The sequence below is a fragment of the Hyla sarda genome (genome assembly GCF_029499605.1).
Source record: "Hyla sarda isolate aHylSar1 chromosome 1 unlocalized genomic scaffold, aHylSar1.hap1 SUPER_1_unloc_6, whole genome shotgun sequence".
Taxonomy (NCBI): Eukaryota; Metazoa; Chordata; class Amphibia; order Anura; family Hylidae; genus Hyla; species Hyla sarda.
This window is the reverse complement of record NW_026607592.1, coordinates 140,835-168,359: the sequence shown is the minus strand read 5'-3', so window position 1 is coordinate 168,359 and position 27,525 is coordinate 140,835. Positions and strand designations below refer to the sequence as shown.

General features: G+C 46.7%; 1 protein-coding gene and 1 pseudogene across 1 annotated transcript in view; both read left to right on the top strand.

Annotated features, from left to right (window-relative positions):
• The window catches only part of LOC130298230 (oocyte zinc finger protein XlCOF6-like), a 176,234-nt gene that overhangs the window by 113,688 nt on the left and 35,021 nt on the right, over positions 1-27,525 (top strand). The window lies entirely within an intron of this gene.
• On the top strand, positions 12,393-13,011 carry LOC130298243 (gastrula zinc finger protein XlCGF71.1-like; annotated as a pseudogene).

Here is a 27,525-nt window from a genome sequence, read left to right as displayed (position 1 = left end):
CATGCATACACATATCATACATGCACCAGCCACTGCCCCCATATACATACACACACACACACACCTGCCACTGCCCCCCCCCCACATCATACATTACATACACACATACACTCACACCATACATATGCACACATCATACATGCACCAGCCACTGCCCCCATATCATACATACACACACCCCCGCCACTGCCCCCCTCCCACATCATACATTACATACACTCACATTATACATATACACCATACATATGCACACATCATACATACACCTGCCGCTGCCCACCCCACACATCATACATTACATACACACATACACTCACACCATACATATACACCATACATATGCACACATCATACATACACCCACCACTGCCCACCCCACATCATACATCACACACACACACACATCACACTTAGACATCACATACACATCACACATTACATACACATCACACATAGACATCACATACACATCACACATTACATACACATCACACATAGACAGACATCATACACACATCATACATTACATACACATCACACAGACATTATACACACATCACACATTAAATACACATCACACATAGACATCATACACACATCACACATTAAATACACATCACACATAGACATCATACACACATCACACATTACATACACATCACACATAGACATCATACACACATTATACATTACATACACATCACACATAGACATCATACACACATTATACATTACATACACATCACTCTTAGACATCATACACACATTATACATTACATACACACATCACACATGGACATCATACACACATCACACATTACATACACATCACACATAGACATCATACACACATTACATACACATCACACATAGACATCATACACACATTATACATTACATACACACATCACACATGGACATCATACACACATCATACATTACATACACATCACACATAGACATCATACACACATTATACATTACATACACATCACACATTATACATTACATACACATCACACACAGACATCATACACACATCATACATTACATACACATCACACATAGACATTATACACACATCATACATTACATACACATCACACATAGACATCATACACACATTATACATTACATACACATCACACATAGACATCATACACACATTATACATTACATACACATCACACACAGACATTATACACACATCATACACTACATACACATCACACATAGACATTATACACACATCATACATTACATACACATCACACATCACACATAGACATCATACACACATTATACATTACATACACATCACACACAGACATTATACACACATCATACACTACATACACATCACACATAGACATTATACACACATCATACATTACATACACATCACACATCACACATAGACATCATACACACATTATACATTACATACACATCACACACAGACATCATACACACATTATACATTACATACACATCACACATAGACATCATACACACATTATACATTACATACACATCACACATAGACATCATACACACATTATACATTACATACACACATCACACATGGACATCATACACACATCATACATTACATACACATCACACATACACTCACACCCTACATGACTGTTGAGACCCAATTAGCTCCTAGCAGGCTATAACTACCCCTCCCCCTTACTACAATAATTAATTAATTAAATAATAACTGACACAACAACAATTTAACTTTTCCGTGGGTGGGGATCGGCCACAGCTTTATTTATAAAATTACTTATATAAATAACAATTTAACTGTAACAAAGACACCGATTGGCTTCTTACCAACCCGAGAGGTGCTGCCACACCGTCCTGTGTGGAGGTCTACCCCGGGTTGACCCCGCTTTCACCGTCTTCTTACCGCCAAGCTGTGACTTACAATAAACAGAGATACAAAAAAGGGAGGGAGGGAGGGCAAAACTCTGGGTCCTGGGCAGATTGAGGGGGGAAGGGAGGCACCACAGCTATAAATACCCAGGGGAGGGCCCCTGAAAGCCCGGGAAACTATTGAACCCCTGATTGGTGCACTCCTTCCCCCCACCCATGGGACATACCACTATAGCCACTGGCAAGTTTTACAGGTGGGGGAGGGGGCTAAAACATTGCCTGTATATTTCTTAACCCCTTACTGCTCACCAGTCAGGGGGCAAGCTAGTTATGCACAGCTTGCCCCACCAGACTGTTGAGACCCAATTAGCTCCGAGCAGGCTATAACTACCCCTCCCCCTTACTACAATAATTAATTAATTAAATAATAACTGACACAACAACAATTTAACTTTTCCGTGGGTGGGGATCGGCCACAGCTTTATTTATAAAATTACTTATATAAATAACAATTTAACTGTAACAAAGACACCGATTGGCTTCTTACCAACCCGAGAGGTGCTGCCACACCGTCCTGTGTGGAGGTCTACCCCGGGTTGACCCCGCTTTCACCGTCTTCTTACCACCACGGAGGAGCCCAGTTAGCCCTACACTGGGCTCCGACCCCCACCCAAGAGATACTGGATAGCCAACACCTGGGGCCACCTCAGCCCCCCGGACACACACAACACATTTCCTCTCCAGGAAATCCGCTCAACACATCTCCTCTCCAGGAAATCCGCTCAATACATTTCCTCTCCAGGAAATCCGCCCAACACATTTCCTCTCCAGGAAATACACCCAACACTTTTCCTCTCCAGGAAATCAGAGGTACCTGCCGCCAGGACCATTTTTTTTTGTTTTATTTTTATTTCTTTTTTTTTAATTAAATAACTCGTGTGAACTCCACTCTCAGACTCGCCCACACAGCGAAGAGTGCCGCAGCACTCGTACCACCTTGTGGAAAGCCGCTCTCAAAACAAAAACACATATGGGAAACATCAAACTGGGCAAAATAGCAACACAACATGCAGATCGCCCGCGCCCCATGCACAGCGCTACCCTCTCCGGAAACCCAGCCACCTCCGCCGGCCCCGATACAAAAAGAGAGCAAATCCCGAACTCACAAAAACCCCATCCTATCAAAGAAAAGCCAAAACCCAAAACAGACAAAAAACCTGGAACTGAATAATCGGGGGCGGGGTGCAAAAGAAAAAGGGGGAGGGGCCCCACCACCGCCCAGGCAACAATAGGAGGACAATGGAAAAAACAGTCATCCGCGGACCCTCATGCAGCACAAGCTGCGTGACCCCGATCGCCTAAGCAGTCTCGGACCGACGGGCCTTTTTTTTTTTTTTTTTTTTTTTTTTTACTTATTTTTTTTTTTTTTTAACTTTTTCCGTGAAACCACAAGATAGGTGCCCAAAAACACAGACACCCAAGTCCCATGGAAGGGGACGAGGAGAAAGGAAGTGCCCCATCCCCATAGCCCCGAAAAAAGCTAGCGCAAAACCTCGGATCAGAGAAAACGACGCAAAAGCGACAACCAAAAAACCCGACCCGCAGCCGCCGACAAGCGACCCAAAAACTGATAGGAAAAACCGGTCGCCGACAGCAAGGCCACCCACTCACGGGCCCAGCCCCTAGGTATACACCAACCGCAAAACAGAAAAGAAAACACCCCCGCCATGTGCCATGCGGCAACCGCACCCCACTGTATCGCAGCACAGCGGGAAAGCCACCCAATTTTTTTATTTTTTTTTTTTTATTTATTTTTTTTATTTTTTATTAGCAGGTGATTCACATGAACAGGTGAAGATACCCAGCGTCACATACTAAGAATGTTATTTGGATTCACGGAGAACACAGTCCAAATCTCGAACCTCCTTAGAGAGGTGACACAGCAGTTAACGTCCGTTAACACAACCTATTAAAACGAAATAGGAAATCAAACATCAGAGCCTCGTAAGGTTACCACAAGGGGCATTCCAGGTATGAAAAACAAATCCCCTATCCACAGACCATTTGGAACCTCCGGGACCCTCCTCGGCTGTAGACATCCCGGCCTCCACACCAACACCAACCACTCGCAAGCGCCTTACCGTGAGTCGCAGGACCCACCAAAGCGGACCAAGAAATACACCACTCTGCACAATGACACATGGGCCAGCCACACAAGCAAACCTTCCAACTCCACCCAAGGGAGCAACCTCCGGAACCACCGCCAGAGAAAACGGGACAAAGCATCAACACCCAGTACCGACCCCAAGGAGCATAGCCCCAAAATAACTCGTAACTCCAAACAGCGAAGAACTGGGTGCAACAAACCGAGCACAGGAAGAAAGCCGAAAAAGAGATAATAGCAGAGACAACGCCCCGAATGTCAGACCGACAACACACCACGATCACTCAAATCACACCCTAGAAAAGAAGAAAAGTATCACCAAATTAGAGCGCAACCAAGCGCAAAAGAGTCCTCTTGAGTCTGGCGCCTTAGACCGCTCGGCCATGTTTTAGGGGCCACGCCAACCCACACAGTACCGTTACAATTCTAGAACATGAGCTGCCGAAGCAAGCACCCAAAGTCCCACAACCAATACCAAGGGAAAAACGCATACAAAACCCAAGCATGGCAGAAACCCCCCGACTACTAAGACCCAGGGGTAAACCACCCCGCAGCACCACTGGGAAAACCAAACACCACACCAACAACCAACCAAACCAACCACATCTGAGAACAGAGCAAGCTCCACGTGAGCCACAACCGGGGACTGAAAGCAGGCCTGTCCACTGCACAATTCACGAAAAACCCCAAGCAACCGAAACGTCAGCCCTTAGCGCACCCGGGGCACATATGCAGGGGCACAGACACCACACACCCTCGGCAGCCAGAGACAACCTGCAGGAAAAAACTCCGCCCAGAACCATAGTCCCCGTGTAACATTCAGTAAATTAGCAAGGACCGGAACCAGGGCACCTACAAGCCCAGAGGAAACCAAAAACAGAATTTTTTTTATTTTTTATTTTTTTTATTAATTTTTTTTAAACTTTTGAACGCAATCACTCCCTAACCACAGGAAAGCAGCAGACCAACACCAACGCGGCATGCGGAAGCCATGCTAATCTTTACTGTATCGTTCCAATTATAACATACGTGCTGCCGAAGCGAGCACAAAATATGGAACACTTCACAAAGTTGCATGTCAGCCTTGCAGCAATAAACCACACCCCAACAAGCGTAGAGCACTGGAGAATCACCCTCCGGAATACCACCACGAAAAGAACTCACAAGGGTGGACAAATGGCTACTCAAGCGAAACCTACCCACTGAAGACTCAAGCAAAATCTACCCACCGCCACATCAGCTAAAGCACCCAGCACAACATACAGGAGTCGCAGCGGAGAGAGACTACAACCAAGATGGAGAGATAAACCAAACAAAGGGGGAGAAAACCAAAAGAAACAAAACCGTAACTCGGTGGCAACCATTGATCCAGGATAAGGAACAAGCCTCGGGAGCGAAGTCCGCCAAACCCCGGCCACCCAGAGTTTAAGGCCAAAAGACCACTCACCCAAGTGCACACCGCGCAAGATGAAACCCTACCAAAGCACCCCGTCAAGAAGAGACTTACCCAACTCACCACCAGAGACCAAAACAGACATACATCCATATCCGAGACCCAAACACAACAAACACACGGGAACAAAAGGACGAACACTAAACAGAACGTAGCCATAAGCACACAAACCGGGGAAGGGGCCAAGCCCCACAGCAGAACACTCACCAATTCCAGAAGATGGAGAAGCACAACAGCTGGAGGGACCACTACACCACTGCCGCAGGCATGGGACAAGGCACGCTGGAGACCGCCGGGTAGCAGGCACTCGGCCGCCGCCCGAAACGGTGCTGGAAACCATGCCGGGAAACCAACAGTAGAGGACTCCGAGGCACTGTATGAGGCTGAGGAGGATGAGGGAGAACCACTGCGGGAAGAACCGAAACACCTACTCCCTGCAGGTGAGCAGAAGGTCCAAAAATAAATAAATAAATAAAAAATAAGTAAATAAATAAAAACGCCGCCTCCCAGGGCCAGAGCGAGAGCGGCGACGAATAAGTCTATGCTCCCATCCGGCCCCAGAGGGGGAAGAGCAACATGAAATCAGGGGAGCACTCCCTACCCCTCCACGGGGGGCACTGGAGAGGCAGGAGGAAGAAGGACAGCAGCGGCAGCAGGGGGGGGGAAGGGTGGGTTGGGAACTTGGGACGGGGAGGTGATGGGGAGGCGGGGGGGGGGCCCGTGGCTGCAAGGATATGGGGAGCACTAGAAAAGCAGGGGGAGATAAGGGGGGGGGCGCTAGTGTGGTGGGGGTAAGGAGCTGGGTAAATGAGTGGGGACGATATGAGGGCTCATACAGTTTGCGCCGTGATCTGAAGTCGTACGTGGTACCAGCGTCATTTTGATCAGATGATGAGATCACTGTTTATACATATTTACAGTACAAAAAGCGATCAAAAACACGCTAATTAGGACTGTGAAATATGTTTATTCAATTATTTATATGTGTAGCTATTTATGTATCGTATTTATTTAATAATTTCTTATTTTTGTAATTATTTTTAATTTTTTTTTTTTAATTTTATTTTTTTTTTATGTATTAAATTATCTATTTTATTTTATTTATTTTTTTTTTTTAAATTTTTTATTTTTTTTTAATTTTTATATATTTATTTATAAAAATTTTTTTTCTTTTTTTTTTTGCACATACGCCATAGACGGAGCGCTTCAATTGATGATATATTGTTATATTTCGGACATGTACGCACGTGGCGATACCACATATGTGTGTGTTTGTTACAATATACAGTACTTAATTTATGTGCACATACACACATATATACATATATATATATATATATATATACATACATATACACACATATACATACATATATACACACATATACATACAAACTTTTATTGAAAGGGTTAAACTTAACTGTTGAAATCTTTCAGGCTTGTAGCAATCAATCACGAGCGGACGCGCAGGAGGCAGGTGAGTGACCCTCCTGCTGCGTCCCAGCTGATCGGGACATCGCGATTTTATCGCGATGGTCCCGATCAGCCCGACTGAGCAGCCGGGATGCTTGCAATGTCACTTTCAGACGCGGCGATCAACCTTGATCGCCACGTCTAAAGACGCAATGCCGGACATCTGCCCGATCGGCGATGTCCGGCATAGCATGAGTCCTGGTTGCTAATAGCAACCGGGACTCACGGCTATGATGCGCGCTCGCCTTAGGAGCGCGCATTACAGCTGGGGACGCGCAAATGGACGTTAATAAACGTCCATTTGCGCAGGAAAAAAGGGAGGTTAAGCCAGCAGCAGCCACCCAGGGGCCGCCCCCTCCAGAGACGGAGGGGACAACAGGGGAAGGGGACAACAGGGGGGGGGGGGGGACAACAGGGGGTGGACAAGAAGGAAACCAGAGCATGCTCATAAGGAGCACGCCTGGGGAGAGGGATCAAGGTACAGGCAGGGGAGAGGGCTCGGGGCAGGGAAGAGGGCAAAAGGAGCGGGTGGGACAGGCCGCACAGGGATTACAGGGGAAAGGAGAGCGGGACTGAGGAGAGGTCCGCCAGCCTCCCGAACCCAACACCGGCGCAACAGGAGGGGAGGCCAGCTCAGCCACAAGCGAGCATGCCAGCCTTCACCCTCCTGCTCCATCCGGGCCATAAATAAGGAGCAGTAACATACCAACCAGCAGACAAAACTCTGGGTCCTGGGCAGATTGAGGGGGGAAGGGAGGCACCACAGCTATAAATACCCAGGGGAGGGCCCCTGAAAGCCCGGGAAACTATTGAACCCCTGATTGGTGCACTCCTTCCCCCCACCCATGGGACATACCACTATAGCCACTGGCAAGTTTTACAGGTGGGGGAGGGGGCTAAAACATTGCCTGTATATTTCTTAACCCCTTACTGCTCACCAGTCAGGGGGCAAGCTAGTTATGCACAGCTTGCCCCACCAATACAACCACCCTTCCTGCCGCCGCCTGCATTCTCTGTCTCCTCACCTGAGCCGCCATGAGTGGACATCAGAGCTGTAGTCCCGGCCGGTGTGAGGTGACATTTCCGTCCTCTCCTCTCTCCCCTCCCCCCTGCTCTGTGTTTTCCCCGTGCAAACAAGCAACCGCCCCGTGGTAGATTAGGTCCTGTGGAGACAGATCAGGGGGAGGGATAGAGCTGTGTGCGGGGGATGGAGCTGTGCACGGAGCTGTCTACATCCTCTCTCTCCCCCTGCTGTGTCTTCTGAGCTCCGTCCATCCTCCGGCAGGGGAGATAAGGGGGGTCTCTGCAGTCAGCTGGAGGCCGCCGCCCCCTCCATACACTCTGAGGTTGGTGTGAGGTGGAGACTTCCATCCGCTCCTGCGCCTCACACCGACATTAAAGAAAAATATGGGGGAAGTCTGTCTGTCCCTGCCCGATACAGGGCTAAATCTATAAACAATTCACCTGCCCGGCGCCCAAAACTACTTGTCCCGGGCGTCGGGCTATAGGATTTCCACATCCCTGACTTTATATACCATAAAAAATGTATAAAAAGCGATCAAAAAGTCAGATCAAAAGAAAATATAGTACCGATAAAAACTTCAGATCAGATCAGTTATAATTTTTTCCAGAAGTACGAAAAAATCAAACCTATGTAAGTAGGGGATCATTATTATCTTGTGGACCTACAGAATAAACAGAAGGTGTCATTTTTACCGAAAAAGGCACTGCGCAGAAACGGAAGCCCCCAAAAATTACAAAATGGCGTTTTTTGTTTTTTTATTTTGTCCCACAAATATTTTTTTTCTTGGTTTCACTATAGATTTTTGGGTAAAATGATTGATGTAATTACAAAGTACAATTGGTGGCGCAAAAAAACAAGTGTCATATGGGTCTGTAGGTGCAAAATTGAAAGGGTCATGATTTTTAAAAGGTGAGGAGAGAAAAACGAAAGTGCAAAAACAGAAAAACGCTGAGTCCATAAGGGGTTAAGCCCATTTTCACCTTAAAGGGGTACTCGGTGGAATTTTCTTTTTTGCATCTGGTGCCATAAAATTATACAGATTTGTAAATTACTTCTTTTATAAAATCTTAATCATTCCAGTACTTATCAGCTGCTGTATGCTCCACAGGAAGTTTTTGTTTTTGCACTTTAGTTTTTTTTTCCTTCTAACCTTCTAAAAATCATAATGCGTTCAATTTTGCACCTACAGACCCATATGAGGCTTGTTGTTTTTTGTGTCACCAATCGTACTTTGTAATGACATCAATTATTTTATAACATAATCTGCTGCAAAACAAAATAAATTGTTTGCGGGGTGAAATAAAAAAAATCGCCAATTTGCAACTTTCTAAGGCTTACGCTTTTACGCAGTGCACTTTTCGGTAAAAATAACACCTTATCTTTATTCTGTAGGTCAAGACGGTTACAAAGATACACAAGTTATTTAGGTTTTATTTAATTTTACTACTTAAAAAAAATACATGCACCAACATTAATATGTTTAAAATTCTCCTCTTCTGAGCTCCATAACTTTATTTTTTTCCGTATACGCGTCTGTATGAGGGTCATTTTTTGCGCCTTGGTCCTGTAGTTTTTATTTGTACTATTTCTGTTTTGATGGGACTTTATCGCAATTCATTCATATTTTTATGGTACATGAAGTGACCAAAAAGGCACAATTTTGGACTTTGGTATTTTTTCACGTGTACGCCATCGATCCGTACGGTTTGGCTAATCTTATATTCTAATAGTTCAGACATTTATGCACGCGGCGGTACCACATGGGATTTTTTTATTATTACATATATTTAAAAAAATGGAAATGGTGGGTGATTCAAACTTTTATTAGGGGAGGGGCTTATTCACATTTATTAACTTTTATTTAATTTTTTTTACACTTTTTTCTTTAGCCCCCATAGGGGTCTATTACCTGTAATCTTCTGATTGTATATACTGATCAGTGCTATGCCATAACATTGATCATTGTTATCAGTGCTCTGCTGCTTCAGTCTTGGAGTAATAGAACACTGATCAGACGGTGAGGAGGCAGGTAAGGGCCCTCCCACCGTCCTCTCAGCTGATCGGGACATCAGGATTTTGTGGTGATAAAGGAATAAAAAGGATAAATAATTGCACCACATCATGACCACCACCATTACCACCATATAGTGACGGGATAATACTGCCATACTGATACTGAATAAAACCCCTGTACACAGACTAATATCCCCCCATACAGTGCCCCCGGATCTACACAGGCGCTGCAGACCATATAAGTGATTACAGTGCAGTTACATGTAGTGAATCACAGGGGGCGTCTTCCTGAAGTCGTTCTCCCCCCCCCCCTGAAGTCGTTCTCCCCCCCCCATTACACTTTATTTTCCTGTACGAGGGATCGTTTTTATTTGCACCGTGATCTGTAGTTTTTGTATAGATTGTTCTTTTGTTTTGCTTTTTTTTCTGCTATTTTTTTTACATTTGCACCGTTCACTGTGCGGTTTAATTAACAACATTATATTATAATAGTTCAGATATTTACACCAAATATGTTTGTTTATTTTTGTTTACATTATTTTATTCCAAAAATGGGAAAAGGAAGGGGGGGGGTATAATGAAACTTTTATTAGGGGCTTTTTCATATCGAATTTTTTAAAATATTTTTATTTACCACTTTTTATGCTATAAATCAGTGATCCGAAACCTAAGGCTCTCTGCCTGTTGCAAAACTACAACTCCCAGCATGTTGCACTATATAGTAGTATAGGTCATGGTACAACATGCTGGGAGTTGTAGTAGTTGTAGCCAGAGGCTGTGTCAAGGAATGCTGGGAGTTGAAGTTTTTAACTACATCACCCAGCATGCTCTGATACAGCCTATGGCTCTGCAGCTGACCCAACCAGGGCCGGCGTTAGGGCGGGGCAAACCAGGCAATTGCCTAGGGCCCCCATCCCCCAGGGGACCCCCTGCTCAGTAGCGTATCAGCAGCCCGCTGCAGCCCGGCCGCAGCCATTTTAAAACAGTGACCAGTGACGTCTCCTTCCGGCTCCTCTGCGCGGCGTCAGGGACGTCACTCATCATTCCCTGCAGCGTCGGCTGCTTAATTTTAGCAGTCCTGCCGCGGCTGCAGGAAATGATGAGTGACGTCCCTGACGCCGCGCAGAGGAGCCGGAAGGAGACGTCACTCGTCATATTATCCACACAGCCCACAAGAACCGCCGCATTACCTGAGCCTGCCGAGCGCGGCCAGGTAAGGAAATATGAAAAATAGAAAAAGCAGGGGGAGAGGGGGGACCTAATGTGGGGGGAACTATACTGCCAACCTAATGGGGGGGAACTATACTGCACACCTAATGTGCGGGTAACTATACTGCCAACCTAATGTGGGGGAACTATACTGTCTACCTGATGTGGGGGGAACTATACTGCCAACCTAATGTGGTAGAACTATAGTGCACACCTAATGTGGGGGGAACTACAACCTAATGTGGGGGGAACTACAACCTAATGTGGGGGAACTACAACCTAATGTGGGGGAACATACTGCCAACCTAATGTGGGGGAACTATACTGCTTACCTAATGTGGAGAGAACTATACTGCCAACCTAATGTGGGGGAACATACTGCCAATCTAATGTGGGGGAACTACAACCTAATGTGGGGGGGGGGGGAACTATACTGCCAAGCTAATGTGGGGGAACTACAACCTAATGTGGGGGAATTTTACTGCCAACCTAATGTGGGGGGGGGGGGGACTATACTGCCAACCTAATGTGGGGGAACTACAACCTAATGAGGGGGATCTATACTGCCAACCTAATGTGGGGGAACTATACTGGCAACCTAATGTGGGGGAACTACAACCTAATGTGGGGGAACTATACTGCCAACCTAATGTGGGGGAACTATACTGCCTACCTAATGTGGGGGTAACAGCATAACAAAAACTATGCAAATTGAGTATCTTTGTGATCGTATTCACCTGAAAAATAATTTTACCGCACAGTGAATGAAGGATCGGCACTGCAAAAAATGTTATGGCAAAATAAAGAGTTTTGGCTCTTAGAGGAAAGCTGACATTTCCTGAGTTGTTAAGGGGTTAAAATAAAATCTGTGTTATTCTCTGCAGATTCTTGTACCAGGAGATCAGAGGAGAATCTTATATCTTCAGATTATAAAGCAGATGATGATATCACACAAGATACATATGAAGAACATTCCATTATCCCAGATACACCCTCAGCCCTTCACAGCCAAGATCTGTCATCTCATCCTTATATACAGGTCCTGTCTTCTCAGTCATCACTGGATGTTAAGAAAAAAAAGGCCATAGAAGAGTTCTTAAACATAAAAGAGCGCAAAGAGAAAAGCTATTCTCTGTTCAGAATGTGGGAAATGTTTTACTTTTAAATCAGATCTTGTTGTACATCAAAGAACTCACACAGGAGAGAAGCCGTTTTCATGTTCAGAATGTGGAAATGTTTTACTCAGAAATCAAATCTTGCTAAACATGAAAGAACTCACACAGGAGAGAAGCCATTTTCATGTTCAGAATGTGGGAAATGTTTTACTGAGAAATCAGTTCTTGTTTTACATAAAAGAACTCACACAGGGGAGAAGCCGTTTTCATGCTCAGAATGTGGGAAATGTTTTATTTTCAAATCACATCTTGTTGTGCATCAAAGAACTCACACAGGGGAGAAGCCATTTCCATGTTCAGAATGTGGGAAATGTTTTGCTCAGAAATCAGATCTTGTTAAACATCAAAAAACTCACACAGGGGGGGAGCCCTTTTCATGTGCAGAATGTGGGAAATGTTTTATTGATAAATCAAGTCTTGTTAAACATCAAAGAACTCACACAGGGGAGAAGTCAATTCAGAGCAATAAATGATGCAAAAAACGCATCTATATATATTAATCATGTACATAGGACAGATGACAGTAATACATACATATATATATTTATATAATATAAAGTCATGGCTGTTAATGTTGGCACCCCTGACATTTTTCTAGAAAATGAAGTATTTCTCACAGAAAAGGACTGCAGTAACATGTGTTTTACTATTCACATGTTTATTCCCTTTGTGTGTATTGGAACTAAACCAAAAAAGGGAGAAAAAAAGCTCCAAAAATGGTCTGGACAAAATTATTGGCACCCTTAACTTAATATTTGGTTGCAAACCCTTTGGAAAAAACAACTGAAATCAGTGGCTTCCTATAACCATCAATAAGCTTCTTACACCTCTCAACCGGAATGTTGGACTATTCCTTTACAAACTGCTCCAGGTCTCTTATTGGAAGGCGCCTTTTCCCAACAGCTATTTTAAAATCTCTCCACAGGGGTTCAATGGGATTTAGATCTGGACTCATTGCTGACACTTCAGAACTCTCCAGAGCTTTGTTGTCATCCATTTCTGGGACATATGTTTGGGGTCATTGTCCTGCTGGAAGACCCAAGATCTCAGACGCAAACACAGCTTTCTGACACTGGGCTGTACAGTATGACCCAAAATCCGTTGGTAATCCTCAGATTTCATGATGTCTTGTGCACATTCAAGGCCCCCAGTGCCAGAGGCAGCAAAACAACCTAAAACATCATTGACCTGCACCATATCTCACTGTAGGTACTGTGTCCTTTTCTTTGTAGGCCTCATTACGTTTTTGGTAAACAGTAGAATGATTTGCTTTACCAAAAAGCTCTATATTGGTCTCATCGGTCCACAAGACGTTTTCTCAGAAGGATTTTGGTTACTCAAGTTGATTTTGGCAAAATGTAGTCTTGCTTTTTTATGTCTCTGTGTCAGCAGTGGGGTCCTCCTGGGTCTCCTTCATAGCGTTTCATTTCCTTTAAATGTTGACGGATAGTTTGCGCTGACACTGATGCTCCCTGAGCCTGCAGGACAGCTTGAATATCTTTGGAACTTGTTTGGGGCTGCTTATCCATCATTCGGACTATCCTGCATGGACACCTTTTAATCAATTTTTCTCTTCTGTCCACACCCAGGGGGATTAGCTACAGTGCCATGGGTTGTAAACTTCTTGAAAATGTTGCGCACTGTGGTCTAAGGCAAATCTAGATCTCTGGAGATGGACTTGTAACCTTGAGATTGTTTAGAGTTTTCCAAAATTTTGGTTCTCAAGTCCTCAGACAGTTCTCATCGCCTCTTTCTGTTCTCCATGCTTAGTGTGGCACACACAGACACACAATGCAAAGACTAAGTGAACTTCTCTCCTTTTTATCTGCTTTCAGGTGTGATTTTTATATTGCTCACACCTGTTACTTGCCCCAGGTGAGTTTAAAGGAGCATCACATGCTTGAAACAATCTTGTTTTCCACAATTTGGTGCCAATAATTTTGTCCAGACCATTTTTGGAGTTTGTTGTGACATTATGTCCAATTTGCTTTTTTTCTTCCTTTTTTTGGTTTAGTTCCAATACACACAAAGGGAATAAACATGTGTATAGAAAAACATGTGTTACTGCAATCCTTTCCTGTGAGAAATACTTAATTCTTTTCCTTTCCTTTGTCCTCCCCGGGGTATAAAATCCCTAGAGATCTGATCACATCTGGTACAAGATCTCTTTACTTCACACTTTGCGCCATTATTACACGGATTGAAGACCCAGTTACACGCTCGTAAATTCCCATATATGTCGTGGATTGGAAGGAAAAAGGTTCTTAAATCTTATATTTACCAATAATATTTTATATTTTTACAGTCCGTCCCTATCATAGTACGGAATTGTTATTTTTCTTCTATCCGATGGTTATTTAGTAATTTTGTTATGATTCAGAAGAGACCACGTGTCCCGTATAGACGCTCACCCTGAAGACATTAGACGGCGGTTTTGTGTTTCCGGATTTACACACTTATTATAAAGCTTTTCCTTCGTCTGGATTATTAGAGCTCGTTCGCTCTTCTTTTTCTCATCCTCCCCTTTATATTCCTCCTCATGTGGATATGGAATTCTCCTCAGTCCCTCCTTCTATAGGGCCCATTTTGTGGCCCCCGCACTCCTCCTTGGCCTCTCTAGTTCTTTCCTCTTTTATATATAACTTTGTCGGTATTACGAGACTGCTCTACGACTGATTCTGATTTCCCTTCCCCCCTAACCCCACTTTCTTTACTCCCTATGGTTATTACTAAACACATTTTCCCTCTTCCCCTTTGTGGGAACGTTTACATTCTTTTACGTTACGAGATTTATATTCTTCTACTAAGACTTTGGCCATAGAGGAATCTCAGGCTTTCTGGGGTTTTATAAGTAAATTTATCTTTACTCTCCAATGTTTTAAGCGTTATACTAACATACGTCCCTGAAATTGGTTAGAGAGATTGTATTTATTTCCTAAATAATAATAATATCTAAGCTTTATTCTTATCTGATTTCTTCTGCTCCTAATAGTAACCAAAATGCGTCTTATATGAGAAGAGGAGCTGAATATCCAACTCTCTGAAGAACAGTGCGGATTTATCTCTAGCGCTCACGTGGCTCCTCCCCCTGTATTCGTATACAGGAGAGTTTATATAAGTTATATTGTCGGGGGTATGGGACTCCTCCTCTCCTTTTGTCACATGGTATTCCAGAATCTTCTCAGTGCGATGTCACAGGGGGAGGGGGGGGGCGTGTCTGTGAAGTCATGATCACAGCCTCCAGCTCCAAGCGTTCTGGACAAAATTTACAGAACATTGGAGTACCCCTTTAATCACACGCCTACTATTGGTGGCTAGACGGCTTATTCCGATATACTAGAGATCTTCTATCCCCTCCAACCATTTCACAGCGGTGCAAAAAAAGTTCCCAGTTATTCAAAATTGAGGAACCTGTTTCATGGCAAAATTTCTTGAGCAATTCCCTGGAGACTTGTTCTCTTTAGATTACTTTTAGAACCTTTTAATTAACCTCTTAAGGACCAAGGGTGTATCTGTATGCTCTTTTCCCGCTCCGATGCTATAATGCGTGGTCACGGGCTGACTCCGCGGCATAGCCGGGCGGTCCCGTGGCTAATGCCGGACATAACCAATCGCAGTTATGCCCGGCATTAACCCCTTAGACACGGCAATGAACTAAACCGTTCCTGGCAGCTCCTGAACAGCGGAATGGACGGGAGAGGGTGCCTACCTGCCTCCATCTCCATCCGATCGGCATAGCATTGAACAGTGTGTGCAATCAGTAGATTGCATGTACAGTAATAGTCCCCTATGGGCACTATATAATGGTGCAAAAATAGTAAAAAATATAATAAAAAAAAGTTAAGTGATTTAACCCCTTCCCTAATAAAAGTTGGAATCACCCCGTTCCCATAAAAAATAAAATATCAATATAAATAACCGCATGCGTAAATGCCTGAACTATAAACAATATTATGTTAATTAAACCACGCGGTCAATGGTGTATACGCAAAAAAAATAAATTCAAAGTCCAGAATTGTGTAATTTTTGGTCATTTTGTATACCCTAAAATGTATAAAAAAAGCGATCAAAAATGGTGGCACAAAAAACAAGCCCTCATATAAGTCTGTAGGTGCAAAATTGAAAGCTTTATGATTTTTAGAAGGTAAGAAGTGCACAAATGAAAAAGGACCTGGTCCTTAAGGGGTTAAATAATTGATTATTATTATTATTATAAATAAGTTTTATGCTAGACGTCAGGTTTATCTATTTCTATCTTTCTTTTTTTTTTCTAAAGATTTTGTGTTTGTAATTTATGTATTATTGGGGCAATATGGATATTATTGTGGTGTAACGATGATTTGTTCTTTTTTTTATCTTTTGTTAACAATAAAAGAGACATTGGGGGAAAAAAATAAAGTTTTTCTTTTATAACGTAGTCACCGATCCAGCGATGTCATCTCTATAATTTTACATGGGAGGAAAAGAGTCTCATATATGGCTACAAGGTAACAGGACATGAGCAGATTAGACATATAAAATCACTTCTATCTTCTGGCTTCTAGGACATTCTGATCCTATAGGTGTTATCCGTGATTTCTGAGCGACACCTGACATTAGTTTTGAACACTGGGTGTGGGCGGCGGGGGTCGTGATGTCATGTATGGGAGGGAGGTGTGGCGGCCGTACTACCATAGACTTGCATTGAGGGGTCGTGAGGTGACGACACGACGCCCAACACCCGCTCCAAGCGGTTGGAACAAAATCTTCTGAATGCTGGGGCAGCGGAGTACCCCTTTAAAGCTCATGGCACCTGAACAACATGGCTGGATAAGACATTCTCTCACATTTCCATCCATAGGTCATGTTCTCCATTAAAGGGGTACTCCGGTATCACAGTTTTATGGTTATCTAGCATGCTTGTAGTGAGTTTAGCACTTTTGTAAATCACATGTTATACATCTGTCCACAGCACGTATGTTTTTTACTGACCTCTTTTCTATGACGGAAGTTAAGTAGTTTTTCTGGTCATCCACACCTGCGGCCATGTTTGTTCACTGTTGTGGACAAGACGTCAGCGCTGCAGGCGTTGCTGTTTTTTTTTTCTCCTGCAATGGTTTTGCCCCTTTTCCACACCCCTGTAATGAATACTAATTGAATTGTTGCGGGAGGATGGATGTCTCCTCCCCCTTCCCTGCCATGAGGACCATGCGCCCGCGGGGGAATCAGGGGAATCGCTTATCATGATTCCTCCCGCAGGCGCACTGTCCCCATGGCGGGGAATTAGTAACATGTCAGCCGCAGCACTCTCATGATCCCCCCTGCGGGCGCACTATTAGCTTCTCACCCCGCAGTCCCCACATCAGGGAATGAATTGTCATCCGCAGCGCGCTGTCCCCACATTAGGGAACTAATCATATGTGACGCTGCGATGCTCTGCTTCCTGCCCCGCTCCCCCCCCCCCCAAAGTGATGTCCCCGCGAGTGCTAACTGTGAGCCGCAGCAGTGCTGTACATTCTCCCCACGTCGGTAAATTAATGTTTTCTGAGCGCGGGCGCAGGGCTTCTGATCGGAGAACAGAAGCTGATCAGAAGCCCTGCGCCCGCGCTCACAATTCATTCCCCGACGTGGGGAGAATGTACAGCACTGCTGCATCTCACAGTTAAAGGACATCTGTACTGATGAATTTTACATATACCTGTACCCAGGCTGCAAAAATAAACAAAATAAAGTTTGACTCGCCTTCCTACGTTCCCCCATTGCTACAGTAACAACCTCACGGTCCTCTGCTGCGATCCTCATGCTGCTTCCTGCCAGCCGAATCCTTACATGACAGTGCGCTAAGCCTATCACTGGCCGAGGCGGGACATCGCTGCGGCCGGTGATACGCTGACGGCTCTGTGACATTCCCCTCCCGAGGAAGCAGTGTGAGGATCGCAGCAGGGGACTGTGAGGCCGTTACCGTAGCAACGAGGGAACGTAGGATGGTGATTCAAAGTTTATTTTGTTTATTTTTGCAGCCCGTGCACAGGAATATGTAAAATTCATCAGTACAGATGTCCTTTAACCCTTGCGGGGACATCACTTGGGGGGAGGGGGAAGGGCAGGAAGCAGCGCCCGCGGGTCACAGATGATTAGTTCACTGATGTGGGGACAGCGCACTGCGGATGACAATTCATTCCCTAACATGGGAAGAATGTGCAGGCTGCGGCTCACAGTTAACACTTTCCCTGATGCGGGGACATTGCTTTTTTTTTTGAGGGGGGGGGGGTAGAAGCAGAGCAGCGCCCGCGGGTCACATATGATCAGTCCCCCCCACTGACAATTCATTAATTCCCTGATGTGGGGACTGTGGGGTGAGAAGCTGACAGTGAGGGTGGGATGAGTATACTAATGAACAGGGCAGGGAAAGGGCTAAAGGGAAAAAAAATAAAGCCGGCCACAAACAGGGCTGGGCACTGAAAGAGGAGACTGGCTACAAGGCATGCTGGGAGCTGTAGTTTCTAAAACAAAGGCAAAACGGAAATAGATGCTGCACTACATGGACACACTTGTGCAAAGAAAAGAAAGACAAACAAAGAGCGAGCACAAGACCAGAGATAAGAAGAAAACTCACCTGCAAGGGTAAGTAGAAACTGAAAAAACACATTTGCCACCGGAGTACCCCTTTAACCTCTTAAGGATGGATATACCCATGGGAATTCCAGCCCCCGCCTCTAGCCAGTCGGGGACCGGGATGCCTGCTGAAATAATTCAGCAGGTATCCCGGCACATCGCCGAGGGGGGTCCTGAGACCTCCCCATGTCGGTGATCGCAGGAAATCACATGTTAAGTCAGACATGCGATTTTCTGCTATTCCGGGCTGATCGGATCTCTGGTGACCCGATCGCCCAGAAAATAGGGATGATCGGAGCGGTCAGTGACAGCTCCAATCATCCTGAGGGATAGGAGCGAGGTTGCAGTGGTGCAACCTCCTCCTATCCCCTGCCATTAGTAGTCAGAAATGAATTCTGACCAATGACAGCGCACAACAGGGGGTTGCCATGGAAACCCCCCGCTCTGCCCACCCCTCGATGTCGGGCAGAACGGGGGGAGAAGATGGCGGCCGGTACCTGGAGAGAAGATGCCGTGGGGACCGCAGATCATCGCTGGAGACAGCGGAGATCAGCGGCGCAGGTAGGGAGGCGACGGTGGGAGGGGGGGTAGGAAGGGGTCAGTAAAGCGATCTTTACTGATGCGCTTCTAGTGGTTGCCAAACTGCTACTCCCAGCATGCCCAGACAGCCAAAGGCTGTCTGGGCATGCTGGGTTTTGTAGTTTTGCAACATCTGGAGGGTCACAGTTTGGAGACCACTATTACATTGGTGCCCAAATGGTAGCCCTCCAGATGTTTCCAAACTACAACTCTCAGCATGCCAAGACTACCCAGGCATGCTGGGAGTTGTAGTTCTGTAACATCTGTCACTTCAGATTTTGCAATTTTCATGAAAATTTAGAAAATTGTAGAATTTAGAATAATCGGTAAAAGCATCTTAGAGTTATTAATGCTTAAAGTGACAGTGGTCAGAATTACAAAAAAGGGCTCAGTCCTTAAGGTGAAAAAGGGCTCAGTCCTTAAGGGGTTAATGTTCTCACCTATCTAACTGGAGAAATTCAGTGTAAACGTTGTATGACTAAGGGTGGCGACACCTGAAACGCGTCATGGTGTTCACCTTCTTGTGTCTTGTGACTTTTCTCCAATAAACAGGACTCTGCATTGTCCATGATGGTTATTTTTCCTTCTCATATGGACTTTGGTGCCGCCATACACCTGCCGTGCTGTGGAGGGGACTTACCTGCAGGGAGCTGCCTATACACTTTACCTGTTTATAAATATACTATTCATTTTTGTTTATACTTTTAAAATATTTTTTGTATATATTTGTAACTGTATAAACAAGGCGGTCAACATCACGTTATATTGTGAAAGCATTAATGCCTTCAATGGTATTGATCGTCCACCATGCGAGGCCATAAAACTTACCTTCTCCATTTGGATGTAAGACTGGCGTGTTCCTCCATTAGGTGTCGCACCGTGACATTTTATACACATTTATGGCTCATAATGGGCCGTATAATATATGGATTTTATATTCTGTGACCATATTGTAAAACCCCTTATGTCTAGATTATAGTTATAAGTCCACATTACCCTTTGTAAATGAACGTGGGGTGCCTCCAGCTGTTTCCAGAGGCATCCGTCTCCATTTTTTGGCTATTTCTCATATCTTGTAAATCCTTCTGACATAATGTAAAGATTTTTGATATATATTGTTTATATTTGCATTTTTAGGAGGATATCAATTCTATAGATTTTATATACATTTCACCTCCGGTCAGGTGACTCTAGTGACCCAATAGGGATTCGTTCACCGCTTATAATAAGGTTGTAACTGTGAGTACTCCTATATCTATTTACCTGATGAAGAACCCGGTTCGGGTTAGAAACTTAAAGGGGTACTCCACCCCTAGACATCTTATCCTTTATCCAAAGAATAGGGGAATGAGATGTCTGATCCCGCAGCTGGGACCCCCGTGATCTCTGTGCAGCACCTGTCATTCGTTTAGAACGCTGAGTGCGGGCTGCAGGGGTTGTGATGTTATGGCCACGCCCCTTATGATGTCACACCACGCCCCCTCATAGACTTGCATTGAGGGGGCGTGGTGTGATGTCACGACCCCCACACTTAGAGTTCAGAACAAAATGCTCCGAACGCTGGGGCAGTGGAGCACCCCTTTAATGTCACTTGTATGGAATAAACAACACCGTTCTGTTATTAGGATCTATGGTCAGATTCTTCTTCCATAACTAGTCTCAGTACTAGCACCAGCGAGTATCCTCCATTTTACCGCTGTGGATCGTGTGTGATCCTCTTCAAGTACATTCATCCCACCGAGGATCCTGCCAGACCTGGAGAGGATGCCGCGGCTGCTGACGGCCATCTTGGATTCCAATTAGGAGTCTACGTGCCAGTGCTGGTGTTGTGTCCTCAGCACAACATCTTCCGGTATGCCTTCTACCACCTACCTGCTAGGGTTTACCGGAACGTTACTACACCAGGAGCGCACCTTTTATTCTCGTCTAAGGAGATGATGGAGGCGCTGATGCTGCCAACCGAGGTGGCAGATGCTGAGCAGAAAGAGGATAGGATCTTACTGACAAAACCGTTTAACCCCTTGAGGACTTTTTTTTTCCATTTTTGCACTTTCGTTTTTTTCCTCACCTTCTAAAAATCATAACGCTTTCAGTTTTCCACCTACAGGCCTATATGAGGCTTGTTTTATGCGCTAAATCACATTTATTAACTTATTTTTTTCACACTTTTTTTGTCTATTACATGCAATTATTGGATTGCATACGCTGTTCTGTGCCATAGCATAGCATTGATCAGTGTTATCGGTGCTCTGCTCCTCTAGTTTTGATCTCAGGCATGGAGCAGCAGAGCGACAATCGGGTGGCGGGAAGTAAGGTAAGAAGCCTCACGCTGTCCTCTCAGCTGTTCAGGACACCGCGATTTCACCGCGGCGGTCCCGAACAGCTGACTGAGCTAACTGGCAACTGTTTCTCCTGTTTTAGAGGCCGCGATCAACTTTGATTGCGGCGTCTAAAGGGTTCATACCGGATATAAGCCCGATCAGCAATGTCCGCAGGTCCTGGTTGTAGATAGCAACCGGGACCCACCGGGTATGAAGCGCGCTCAGCCCCTGAGCACGCTTCACATAACAGGAGCCAGCACAGAACGTAAATATATAAGTCATGCGTCATTAAGGGGTTAAATTGGAAAAGGGGGGTGATTCAAACTTTTAGCATGGAATGGGTTAATTCACATTTATTAACTTGTTTTCTTACACCATTTTTTAGTCCCTGTCGGGGACTATAACATGCAATCCTCTGATTGTATACACTGTTCTGTGCCATAGCATAGCATTGATCAGTGTTATCTGCGCTGAGGCTGACTGGAGCAGCAAGGAAGAGACTGGACGGCAAGGAGGCAGGTAAGGGCCCTCCCGCCATCCTCTCAGCTAATTGTTACACCGCGGTGGTCCGGATCAGCTCCACTGAGCTGCCAAGAAAGCTTTTCTTTTATTTTAGACGCCGCAATCAACTTTGATTGCGGCATCTAATGGGTTAATAACGGGAATCACCGCGATCGATGATGTCCGGCATTAGACATGGTTCCCAGCCAGCTTGTGACCCCGCGTAATAGCAGGGGAGCGGGCACAAAGCATACATGTACACCCTGCGTCCTTAAGGGGTTTAGAAACTTTTAATATGCCGAGGGCCCAGGACAAGTCTGTTCCTCTATTACAGGTAAGAAAAGCACAATGGACCTGATGTGGTTGACGCAACCATCTTAAAGGTCTCCAGAGGCAGCGAGGAGGGCAAGTGGATAAAGCAACGAGCTGCCCTGAATGATACCGGTCTGTATAAAAACAACAAGGATAAAATCTGTCTACCAAAGGTTCTGTGCCCAATGATGGCCCCGGAGACTCATGGAGTCACCCACAACTCGAAAATGACTATAATATCACTGATGAATGATCACTGGTTAGCCCCAGGATATACCACAGTGGTCACCAGGTAAACACCGGCCGGCATGACCTGTGCAAGACCTAATGTAGGGAAAGCAGTGCAGGTGCCTCCTAAACGTGGCGGATTTACCCGTTTTAGCAGCTGCAGATAGACTATACAGTTGCCTGAACATACAATAGTTTCATCATGCAATGGTCTTTTCTGGACCATTGTAACTTGAAACCAGACACAACATACAATGTACAGACAGTCCAGATCTGTGAAACGTGTCAATGGCTGGAAGAACCGACCAATCAGAATGGGCATTCACTGGTAAAACCCCTTTATTACTGAAGTGTATGTGTTACACCGAGCGCTCCGGGTCCCTGCTCCTCCCCGGAGCGCTCGCGGCGTTCCTCTCTCTGCAGCGCCCAGGTCAGACCCGCTGACCGGGAGTGCTGCACTGACATTGCTGGTGGGGATGCGATTCGCATACCGGGACGCGTCCGCTCGCGAATCGCATCCCAAGTTACTCACCTGTCCCGGTCCCCGGCTCTGCTCCTTAGGGCGCGCGTGCGCCAGCTCTCTAAGATTTAAAGGGCCAGTGCACCAGTGATTGGTGCCTGGCCCAGTCAGCCTAATTAGCTTTCACCTGATCCCTGTCCATATTACCTCACTTCCCCTGCACTTCCTTGCCAGATCTTGTTGCCTTGTGCCAGTGAAAGCGTTTAGTGTTGTCCAAAGCCTGTGTTCCAGATCTCCTGCTATCCTCTTTGACTACGAACCTTGCCGCCTGCCCCGACCTTCTGCTACGTCTGACCTTGCCTCTGCCTAGTCCTTCTGTCCCCCGTCTTCTCAGCAGTCAGGGAGGTTGAGCCATTGCCGGTGGATACAACCTGGTTGCTACCGCCGCAAGACCATCCCGCTTTGCGGCGGGCTCTGGTGAAAATCAGTAGCATCCCTAGAACCGGTCCACCGACACGGTCCACGCCAATCCCTCGCTGACACAGAGGATCCACATCCAGCTAGCTGAATCCTAACAGTAGATCCGGCCATAGATCCCGCTGAGGTGCCGCTGCCAAGTCTCGCTGACCTACCCACGGTGGTCGCCCAGCAATCGCAGCAAATTGCCCAACAAGGACAGCAGCTGTCGCAGTTGACCTCCACGTTACAGCAACTTCTGCCACTGCTACAGCAGCAACCATCTCCTCCGCCAGCTCCTGCACCTCCTCCGCAGCGAGTGGGCGCTCCTAGCCTCCGCTTGTCCCTGCCGGACAAATTTGATGGGGACTCCCGACTCTGCCGTGGCTTCTTGTCTCAATGTTCCCTACATATGGAGATGTTGTCGGACCAATTTCCTACAGAACGGTCTAAGGTGGCGTTCGTAGTGAGTCTTCTGTCTGGAAAGGCTTTGTCTTGGGCCACACCGCTCTGGGACCGCAATGATCCTGCCACAGCCACTGTCCAGTCCTTCTTCGCTGAAGTCCGTAGTGTCTTCGAGGAACCAGCCCGAGCTTCTTCTGCCGAGACTGCCCTGCTGAACCTGGTCCAGGGTAATTCTTCAGTAGGCGAGTACGCAATCCAATTTCGTACTCTCGCTTCCGAATTATTTTGGAATAACGAGGCTCTCTGCGCGACCTTTAAAAAAGGCCTATCCAGTAACATCAAGGATGTGCTGGCCGCACGAGAGATTCCCGCCAACCTGCAAGAACTTATCCATTTGGCCACCCGCATTGACATGCGTTTTTCTGAGAGACACCAGGAGCTCCGCCAGGAAAAAGACCTTGATCTCTGTGCACCTCTGTCACAGTATCCTTTGCAATCTACCCCTGTGCCTCCCGCCGAGGAGGCTATGCAAGTGGATCGGTCTCGCCTGACCCATGAAGAGAGGACTCGCCGTAGGGATAACAATTTATGTCTGTACTGGGCTAGTACCGAACACTTCTTGGTGGATTGCCCTATTCGCCATCCACGTCTGGGAAACGCACGCACGCACCCAGCTCATGTGGGTGTGGCGTCTCTTGGTATGAAGTCTGCTTCTCCACGTCTCACTGTGCCCGTGCGGATTTCTCCTTCTGCCAACTCCTCCTTCTCAGCCGCGGCCTTCTTGGATTCTGGTTCTTCTGGAAATTTTATTCTGGCCTCTTTGGTGAATAAGTTCTGCATCCCGGTGACCCGTCTCGTCAAGCCGCTCTACATTTCCTCGGTCAACGGAGTGAAATTGGACTGCACTGTGCGTTACCGCACAGAACCCCTGCTCATGAGTATTGGACGGCATCACGAAAAAATTTAACTTTTTGTTTTGCCCAACTGCACCTCTGAAGTCCTCCTTGGTCTGCCATGGCTCCAACGCCACTCTCCTACCCTTGATTGGACCACCGGGGAGATCAAGAGCTGGGGTGCTTCTTGCCATAAAAAATGCCTCACGTCTGCTCCCAGTCCAGTCAGTCTAACCTCAGTGTCTTCTCCTTTACCTGGTCTCCCAAAGGCCTATCAGGACTATGCTGTGTCTCCTCCTCATAGCCCCGGTCCTGGTAACACTTTGCCCCGTGCCCAGCTTCACCCTCTTCCCCCCCTCCCCACTCCCACGCCTTCTGGTTTGCCCGCTGTTGATGAGGTTTCCCGGGACTTCTCCACCATCTGGAAAGAGACTCAAAAACCCCTCATACAGGTCTCATCCCGGATGAAGAAACATCCCGACAAAAAGAGGGGGAGACCTAAGGGGGGGGGGGGTACTGTTACGCCGAGCGCTCCGGGTCCCTGCTCCTCCCCAGAGCATTCGCGGCGTTCCTCTCTCTGTAGCGCCCCGGTCAGACCCGCTGACCGGGAGCGCTGCACTGACATTGCCGGCGGGGATGCGATTCGCATAGCGGGACGCGCCCGCTCGCGAATCGCATCCCAAGTCACTCACCTGTCCCGGTCCCCGGCTGTCACGTCCTGGCGCGCGCGGCTCCGCTCCTTAGGGCGCGCGCGCGCCAGCTCTCTAAGATTTAAAGGGCCAGTGCACCAGTGATTGGTGCCTGGCCCAATCAGCCTAATTAGCTTCCACCTGATCCCTGTCCATATTACCTCACTTCCTTGCCAGATCTTGTTGCCTTGTGCCAGTGAAAGCGTTTAGCGTTGTCCAAAGCCTGTGTTCCAGATCTCCTGCTATCCTCTTTGACTACGAACCTTGCCGTCTGCCCCGACCTTCTGCTACGTCTGACCTTGCCTCTGCCTAGTCCTTCTGTCCCACGCCTTCTCAGCAGTCAGCGAGGTTGAGCCGTTGCCGGTGGATACGACCTGGTTGCTACCGCCGCAGCAAGACCATCCCGCTTTGCGGCGGGCTCTGGTGAAAACCAGTAGCATCCCTAGAACCGGTCCACCGACACGGTCCACGCCAATCCCTCGCTGACACAGAGGATCCACATCCAGCTAGCCGAATCCTAACAGTATGCACTGAATTCCTGTCTGGTAGCGCCCCCTACAGTACAGGGAGGTATTACATGTTCTGTACTTCTCTTTACCTGTGCCAGGGTTAGCTGCTCCAGGTGGGGGCAGCTATATGTGAAATTTTTTGGGGATACTGTGTGTACTGTACAGGACCCTGAAGAAGCTCCTGTCCTCTACATAGACAGTGATTACAGCTCCCAGCAGGGTGTGTGCGGGTATGTCTCCTGAGACTTCCAGCCAAGCAGACATTTCCAACAAGCCTTCCCCAGGTTTGTGGCAGATTCCTGGGGAAAAACCTCCTGCAATGGAGCCTCGTGGCTCCACTCCCCGTTCCAGGCTGGCGGGAAGTGGAGTGAAAACTTCGACAGCCATTGTTCCGGCCGGGAGAAGATCGGGCAGAGTCTGCAGCAATGCAGGCTCTGCTACCCAGGCTACGGGTGCCAGCCAGAGATCCACTGGTGGAAGAAAGGCACGGAAAAGCAGTGTGGAGATGTGGTCGGAGAGTGGGCCCGGCGAGTCCAGTTCCACATACTGCTCCCGCATGGCCGCAAGGTTTGCGGAGTACGAGCAGCGCGGCAAGGAGCTGAGGATGGCCAGAGAGGATCTGCGTGCGACCCAGAGTCTGATGAGTGCCGGATCCAGAAGGAGCAAGCCAGAACTGAAGAAGAGGATAACATCGCTGAGAGGCGAGATTGTGAAGCTGGAGGCGAGGAGAGCGGAGATACTGGAGGGGAGTGGTCTCTTCAAGGAGAAGCTGATCAACAGCGATCGGTTTGCCGCCATGAAATCCCCAGGTAAGGTGGAGGTGGATGATGGGGAGAGTAGTGGCGGCGAAGATAGTGAGGATGGTGGTGAAGTAGTACAGGAGGAAGATGAGAAGATGGAGGAAAGTATGAATGTTGTAGCTGCTCCATGTGACACCCAGGACAGCTACATTGAGGCTGGACAGGTGGCACTACCACCAAGTGAAAGTGAGGAGGATGACGTGGAGGGTGAGGCTGGGGGTCTGCTGAGGGCAATTGTGATGCAGGAGTCCCCAGCCCACCTCCAGAATTTCACCTTTGGGGACGAGGAGTGTGAAGATGTGGTGGTCCAGCAGAGGTCCAAGAAAAGGAAGACAAAGGAGACGGTGCAATATGTATTTGTCCCCTTCCAGCAGTCTGGGCCA